The 8,997-nt window shown below is 39.1% G+C and overlaps 1 protein-coding gene across 1 annotated transcript in view; it reads left to right on the top strand.

The window, feature by feature from the left end:
• vps50 (VPS50 EARP/GARPII complex subunit) overlaps window positions 1-8,997 on the top strand; it is a 129,852-nt gene that overhangs the window by 48,010 nt on the left and 72,845 nt on the right. The gene's annotated exons all lie outside the window — the stretch shown is intronic.

Below are 8,997 nucleotides of genomic sequence, written 5' to 3' on the forward strand. Positions count from 1 at the left end.
AAGTTAACCTAATTAAAACAGGGTGTTATTTAACTATATTATAACAGTATTTTATTTAACTTTTTGTAACAGTAGTTTATTTAACTTTATTGTAACAGTAGTTTTACTTTATTTTAACAGTATTTTATTTACCTTTATTGTAATAGTAGTTTATTCAACCTTATTGTAATAGTAGTCATATAATTTTATTATAAAAATGCTGTATTTAACTTTATTATAATAGAAGTTAATTTAACTTTATTGTAACAGTAGCTTATTTAACTTTGTTATAAAAGTGCTGTATTTAATTTATTATAACAGTATTCCATTTAACTTTATTGTTATGGTACTTTATTTAACTTTATTTTAATTATACTTTATTTAACTATAATATAATATAATAGTATTTTATTTAACTTCATTGTAAGAGTAGTTTATTTAACTCTATGATAACAGCAGGTTAGTCAACTTTATTGCAACAAGAGTAGTTTATTTAACTCTATGATAACAGCAGGTTAGTCAACTTTATTGCAACAGTAGTTTATTATAAAAGTGCTGTATTTAACTTTATTGTAAACATACTTTATTTAACTTTATTGCAACATCAGTTTATTTAGTGTTATTGTAATAGTAGTCATTTAATTTTATTATAAAAGTGCTGTATTTAATTTTATTGTAACAGTAGTTTATGTAATTTTATTATAAATGTGCTGTATTTAATTTATTACAACAATATTCCATTTAACTTTATTTTGTAATGGTACTTCATTTAACTTTAAACATACTTTATTTAATGTAATGATAGACATAGACTTTTTATGTTACTTAATTGCAACAGTAGTTTATTTAAGTTGTTATAACAACACTTTATTAAACTTTATTTTTCACAGTAGCTTCTTTAATTACCTGTGCTGTAACTGTAGTTTATTTAGTATTTTATTTTATTTTTGTATTTTAGTAATCTACAGTACATTAGAGATTAAAAATATCAAGATATACATATATTGTGTATTGCAATATTATCTATAGGCCTTATCGCCCAGCCCTACTTCATATTTGATCAGCAATGCCAAGTATCGTGCTGCTCTCTCTTTGTGTCTGTGGTGGCTGCGGGTACACAAAAATCCGAAAATCATCACCCGGCGGATTTTTGCTGGTAAATGAGCAGGGAGATCTGGGCACCGGCAAGCTGGAGGGAAGTTAACCACTGTTCATTTACACATACTACCCATGTTGTTATGATGTAAAGCTGGTTGAAAATATGCAATTTGTTAATTTAATACAGAATAAAGAACACTGCCTGCAAAGTGCTGTGATGGTAGGAAACATGACATACTGCTGGGCCCACACTCACACACTTTGTTACTCACATTACCCCTCTAGCGTTCTTATTGCCGTGTAGACAAGCGAAAAATACCTTATTTCATGACAAGGGATTCTACAGATTCTCCATAATGGAGTGAAATGAAGGGAGTAGAGGAGAGAGTGATTCAGATGTAATAAATTTTGCTCACAATACAGAACGAATGCACTGCAGCAGCAGCATTTTTGATTGGGCTCTCCATACATCCATACAGTCCCTCTCTTTTTCTTACTCTCCAGATCAAAATAAATCAACTTTGCATGGCCAGCAAGCCATGATTTGGTCAATTCATCATTAACTTGCTGGGAGTGAGTTTACTTACTCCCAGGGGCAGTATTACAGTCTGATCGACAGTGTGGAGGGGTATATAGAGGCAACAATTTGTTGCTCTACAGTCTCAACTGTCATAGGTTTTTCCTGCCTGACTCTGTAGCTCCATGTGTGGTCTTGCTGTTTGACTGCACAGCTTCTCCAGAGCCTTCGCCAGCTGTACTCTTATCTACAATGCCCTGCCCTTCAGCTCTTACCTTCATGCCACCTCTCCTCCTCGTCCTCACTCCCTGTATCCTCTTCCCCCTGCCTCCAGCTTCTTTTTCTGTCTGTTTATGCATGTTTTTCCACCCCAGTTGGTAATTGGCATGGAAGGAGCAATATTCAGTTTGGAAGGGCTGGAGGTTCTGGGTCGAGGCTTCTTTTTATTTTGGACTCGTTTTCGATCCAGAGGGGTCAATGATACCCTGCATTCAAGCTGGCTGACGGGATGTTTTCAATCTGGGAGCTGAAAAATTTAGATATCAGTTGTCACTTCAAGCTGGATTTAAGCACATTTTTGTATTGCTAGAAAAGGGGTTTGGTGGGATTTCAAAACATATGAAATTGCTTTCCTGACGTTGATGGCCAAGATAGGCTTGTAGCAAGGGGTGGTAGCAAATGATACATGGGATACCTAAATAGAAAACTGTGGATGTTATGAAGTCATGCTGATAAAATGTTGATTATTTCTCAGGTGTGGCCTGAGGAAGAGCTCTCTCTCATTGTTGTGGGCTGATAGTTTTCTTGCAAGGAAGCCTGGCTTGTTATAAATGATGTGCTCTACTCTGTTCTTTACCAGGGCGCAGAGTGGCTGTTAATATATCAGACACTGTAGATATACTGAACTGCTGTACAGGATGCTTGACAATAATACCATTTTATCAACGGTTCAGTTTGCTCTTATATGCTTCATGCTATAAGTGCGTGACCCATCAGAAGAAGTACGATACAATCCACCTTATATTTCAATGGCATTATAAATAAGGTGGAAAATTACTTATCAGAGGAGTGTAGCTGCCTCTTGGGTTTGGACAGTGTCTCCAAGAATCATCGGGGAGTAATCCAACTCAGCTATAATTTGAGATATAGTTATTGTGGGGGGAAAAAATTAATTTAACTTTATGCTCCATATATGTATGTATATGTTTTAACCGTCCATATCTTTCTGCTCTTGTCTCTTTTTTGTTTTTTTCCCGTGGACATAATTGGACGTAGGCTTAATGGAAATCTGTGTCATGGATCCCCGGAAATTCTGCGTGCATGCAACTGTATAACAGTTACGAACACATCCTAATGTTTACTTGTGTTTGATAGATACCCTGTCAGCACGCTGCGTTGCCTGGATGATCCCACTTATACCGCAAACACACACACACGTATATACTGTACAAACACGCTTACCAACTTAAGATTGATGGGATGTGTCATTACACACTCGCCTGTGTGATCATGATTGATAGGGCAGCCAGCTACGCAAAGGCGCCCACTCAAATGAAGAGGTACGTGAATGCCCACACACAGTTCATTTGTGTCGCAGACAGCATTCGCAGCCTGTCTGCAGCGGCTCTTATGGGGAGATCAAGTGTTTTGCTTACTTTTACTCCTCATGGTCGATTATTTTGTTGAAGGCATTTATATACCTGCCTTTAAAATGTCAAAAGGAGGGCTAACCAAAGTACTCATGTGAAATAAGTGTCTATGTAGCTTATGAGGTCCACACACTGGATCGAGGTGGTTTTGAAGAGATGTTGAATATGAAGGGGTTGAAAGCTTGTCCTTGTTGAGATTTCTGAGTACTTGAATCACCTCCCTTTGAGGTTCTTTGGGACTTTGCAGCATAAAAGCAATTTCTCACCAGTGCAATGTGAAAACATGGTGTGGGAATATAGAAAATCTGCATTCGAATTTGGTAACCTGGTGCCCCAGATGGTTTGTTACAGTGAACCAACTGAGTAACAGTTATCAGAAACTGTTGGGAAAAGGGCAGGCACTGGCAGATTGGACAAACCATCTGGGCCTGTCATATGAAGAAGTGTAGTTCTTTGCTCTTCTTTCAATGAAGAAATACTCTCCAGTTCTGATACAACTGATGCTATTGCAGCATCTACATACACTGAAGTCTTTAGGAGTCACTGTTGTTGTTTTGAATGAACAGTCACCTCTCAGTGTCGACACACACACCTAAACCTGGCAAACACATTACTTGAAGCCTTACAAGATGGATTTTCTTGGGATTTCATGATCCTGCGAGTCTCGTGATCTTTTGATATCGCAAGAAACCAGCTGCCATGCAGAGTAAGTGTGAAGGCACTAGTTTCCAAAGTCTCTCTCGCTAGTATAAAAATATACCAGCTCTCTCTTAAATTAACAGAGAACGTGGTTGGGGAAATTGGCTAAGCAATGCTTTCTGCTCCTTTAACAAATACCACTGGCTTGCTCTTGAGCAAGGGATTGGACCCACAGGGGCTGCTCAGTAGAGAATGTGTTAATGTTGTGGAAGTGTATCAATGGGAAACGCGGTGTTTGTGGAGAAGAGCAAACTTATTCACCTGCTGTTCCCCTGATAAATAAAGGTTAAGAAAATGTTAGAGCCACATTAGACCTCTTGAACTTGCCTCTTAGTTATGCACTTAAAATTCAAGGGAAATGGGAACACTCAGAAAGGTCGGTTCTGATTGTGAAAGGGTCTTATTAATTTTACATCAACATCTCATCATTATTGGCCAGACTCAGTCCTTATCAATCCCCTTGTCTGTCTGACTTTTCTCCTGATGGAAATGGGACGGTTCACTCCTGGAATCATAGGAGGTTCTTATCGGAGAGGAGGTGACTGTAAAGGCTCAACCATGTAGTGTACTGCACTTTCATATTGTGTTTACAACAGTATTTAAAGTAATGATATTCATCCAGCCAACTGGTAGTCTTCTAGACTTTATTGGGAAATACGCTATTGTTTCTGATAATCTAACAAAGTCATACTGTGGGTTGTAGTGAACATGTCAGCCTCTAGAAGCCGCTAGTAGGGCTTTAGCCTTTCAGTATTGTTTTTGTTCCTGTGTTATACAAAGCCATTAACTCTACTGATAATAGAGATATCACCCCAATGATATTGAACAACTGCTCAGTAACCCATAGTGATCTCTCCCACTCTCTATTTATCATTGTCCCAATTTGATATAGCCTGACCTTTAGCGCAGTTGTATATTTGAAAGATAAACAGTTTTGCCAGGCTGTGGAGTGGATGCAGACACTGTTGCTTTTTCATATTAAGCAGTGCCATGATCCGGGGCTGGGTTTTTGTGTTTAGTTAATGATGGGCTGCTGATAGCTTCATTACAGAATGAAACTAATCTACTGCCAAACATTGTGCATCTTATCATCCGAGCTCTTATGGATGGAAATTGGTCTCATACTGTTTGTTGTTATTACTCGGTCACAGTAGCAATAGGCATCTAAAGACTGCAGCTGTTTATCATGAAGAGTGTTTTTTATTTATTTTTCCCCCTAGAGGAAGGATTTGTTTGATTTTTGATTCTCAGGCGGGGATATCACTTGGATCATCCCTTTGTGATTGTGTAGAATCTGTGGTTTAAATAGCAACAAATACGTCTCTCTCTGAATCACAGGAGACTCAGTCAATGCCTTTGACAAAGTTGACATGTGCAGTGAACCTTGTTGTTGCGCATGACAAGATTTTGTTGAAGCATGTAAAAGTTAAACATGAAACGAGGAGCAAATGATCAAGAACATGTCCCTGTGTGAAATCTCAGTCTCATACCCCAGTCTGATTAAAGCACTTCACAGCTCTATGTAAAGTGATGGTGATAAAAAAGAGCTTTACCTTAAACTATTAACTGAGCTAAAGTCAACGATTATTATTTTTTGTTTAAAAAGTTTAAAGACTTTGGCTTTGATGGCAGTTTAACCAGTTGAGTTGCAGGTGACACCATCAGCCAGTCTGAGCTCAACTCAGGCCAGTTTACACCGCTGCAACTTTTCTCTGTGAAGTTCTAAAATGGTTTCATCTCGTCAGGAATAATTGGTCTGAACTGGGGTTTAGGGTGTGCCACAGGGGTTTATATTGGGTCCTTTGCTCTTATTTTAGTACAAAGGGTTGTCAGGGCAAGAAGATAAAATTGTCAACTTGTTATAATCCGTTCACAACTTCATTCTGACATTGCCTCCACTCGATTTCCATGGGGGAGAGGGATTTGATTTTCCCTAAACAATTACAAAAGACCAATGTATCCACCCGTATCTAACGTCAATAATGCGTAGCCATGCCAAAATACAGGTTTTCCTGGGGTTTGAAATGGAGCAAAATAAAAACAAACGGTGATGTCAGCCGATACTGAGAAGGCATTTCGTCTTGATTTGAAACGGGCTCGATAGCAGTGTCTGTCTCGTCTACAGCAGTCGCCAATGTTGTTATTACTCCAACTTGGTTCTGGCGTGCAGCTCGACACCAGCTTGAAGCTGTGCAAGTGCCCATGGCACTGATTGGCTATTCATTAGTCCCCCTGTTGTGCTGATTGGATTGATTGCTTTTTCAACCAAGCACCCCTGTAACATATCATAATGCCAGACAAATCAGTCAACTCTTTGCAGTGGGTGGATTAACAGTGTGGACCGAGACAATACATAGGCACTTCGTAGCACTGTACCTAACCACCTAGATGTGTTGTTAAAAGTATTTTCCTATATGTTGGCTGAAAGTTAAATCGGACTCTCTTCACAGACTTATGCACCAGGTTGTGTTTAAGAGTGTGTTTATGTGAGAAAAACAAGAGCTTCCTCTTCAGCAGAGTGTACTCTACTTTGTTTCTTTTCTCGCACCGCAGGTCTACAGATTGCTGACCATGTTTTCGATCTGATACAGGTTAATCTGGAGGGGGCCGCAGTCGTGTTTTTCCTAAAGAAAGTGAATCAGCTAATTCAAGCGCACCTGCTCTTGCTTCAATATCCCTTTTGTGAATGTGTGGCATTTCTTTCGTGCGCTCTCCTCCGCACGCCCACACATACAATTGAAAAATAGCACTCAGCGATTTGTCTTTTCAAAACCTCCCTGACACAGCTTGGCATATGTGCATAATGATGGGTAACTGTCTTCAGAAAACCAAATGGCTGAAAATAGATCCCACGCCCGCCTCCTCCTCCGAGCTCTCATCATTGTACTTGTTGAGAAGACTATGTCCAGCAAGGTGGATGACAAAAGTTTTAGATTTTATTTTTTCCTGATGCAGGTGTGACATGCAAACACTCTTGCGTCAGCTGAAGTCTTCAACACACACACACACACACACACACACACACACGCACAAACTGGACAATACAGTGCATCTGTGTAGGTGTACTTCCTCTCATCTCATCAAGATCCTCACACACACACACACTCACACACACACACACACACACACACACACACACATCTCTTACCCCCTACATCGTCTCCCCTCACCTCAGTTGCCTGGCAACATGCTGCTGTGATATGGTTGACTGGTGGAGAACATGGAATGTCAAATGTAAGCCTTGTTTAGTCCAAACTGGTTCATTAGCTTTCCTAAATGTCCGGTGGTGCTGGAGCCTGTTTGTAATGGGAGCTTTGTTTATCTCTATTTGTTTATATCAGGTTGGTCTCCAAAGCACTGGTAGACAATTATTTCCTCTGACTGTACATGAAATTAGAATTCTAGTATAGAACCCTAAGTAGAAAACATACTGTAGTTATATATTTATTTTTGTAGTGTCTGTAAGTGCTGGTGTTTCATGTCATGTTTGATAGCGGATATACAGAAATATTATATAATAGGCCAATAAAGAGGCATATTAGTTGTGCTTGTATACACTGTACCTAACATGAACTAGAACTAGACAGCAGTAGCTTTTCATGACAGTATGATGATTCATTTTACTATTTAAGATATTAAATATATTATGTCCATGTAGAAAGGGTCCTTACAGTACCATTATAGACAGTAAATTGTTCAGCCCCATGCTGAACCAGCAGAGAGCGAAATAAAGACAGTTTGCAAAATGTGTTCATTAATTTATTAATCACAAATTCCACTTATTGCGTGACTGGTTAAGTGTGCTATTTACCACTCTGAACAGCTTGTTGTTGTCACAGATATGTAGAGGTTTGTTATTGTGTTGTTTAAATGTTAATTTGGAGATGATATGCCACTGTTACAAAACATCTGCAGTAGGAAAGCAGTTATTAATGTCCATTGTAGCAAAGGTATTAAAACCTCTCAAGTTTAAGTGCAGTAAAAAACAAATTCAACTGAGGATTTATTACACTGGTAAGAGCATAATTGACTGTCATTATTGGAAGGTTTGCAGGGTATGTTGTTTTAATGTGCTACTGAGAGTGGATGGCTAAATGTCTGATGTGTATTTAACACTAAAATGTGTATGAAAGCATCGCCTTACCCCCAGTATTCTGTGCTTTAAAACTGGAGTGCGGGATTTTTACATATAAATGAACGTCCGTTACATTTAAGCCCTCGCCAAGTGAGTTCACACAATGCTGATTAAGCCTGTCACTGCCAGCTAAAGCTTCCTGGATTTTGCGGTATACTGGAGTTGTGGGTTGCGTTGGAATATTCTTTTTTGCTCATAGAGGTTCCTCGCTGAGTGAAAGTACTTGGAAGTATTAAAGTGGCAGCCATGATAAGTGTTGTTCAAATTCTCTAAATACAAAGGAAATGTGCTTCAGTGCTTCCTTTCTTATCTCTTTGAGCATAGGATACACTCGACCATCCCGTATGAATGGAAAGAAGTTAATGACATACACAATTCCTTGCGGCGTAACCCACCATTCGGCAGTTTTACGAAAACAAGTGATATGCCTGTCTTGCATTAATTGATTTTTTCATACAACTACACTAACTGGGATTTGTGTTGATAAATATGAGTGGGTAGGAGGGTGAGTGTGAGCGACCATTTGTGTCACTTTTGTGACCTGGAGCCCATATTCCTCCTCTTGTTCCAGTTCCAACTTTGGTAATACTTTTCACTAGGTTGTCTATGTTTTTTAACCTGGAAATCCAGACCCAAATCTAGAAAGATTTAGGGTCTGGCCATGAGTAATGAAAATGGCCCAACTCGAGGGGCGGCACCAAGCATGCATTTGTAAATATCACTGCACGCAAATGGATAACATTACGACCAATCAGAACAATACACGGGGTGACGTATACGCTTAGCTACCAGCGGAGCTAACTGGTAGATTAGACTCTTGCCATATCCGGTCGGCAAAACAGCAAAAATGTCCTTCTTGCAAAGGAAAGACTCGAGCGCCGTCTTCTGTTCCTCTTTTAGAGAAAAAGCCAAGTCTAACT

Source organism: Epinephelus moara, chromosome 22, assembly GCF_006386435.1.
Source record: "Epinephelus moara isolate mb chromosome 22, YSFRI_EMoa_1.0, whole genome shotgun sequence".
NCBI lineage: Eukaryota > Metazoa > Chordata > Actinopteri > Perciformes > Serranidae > Epinephelus > Epinephelus moara.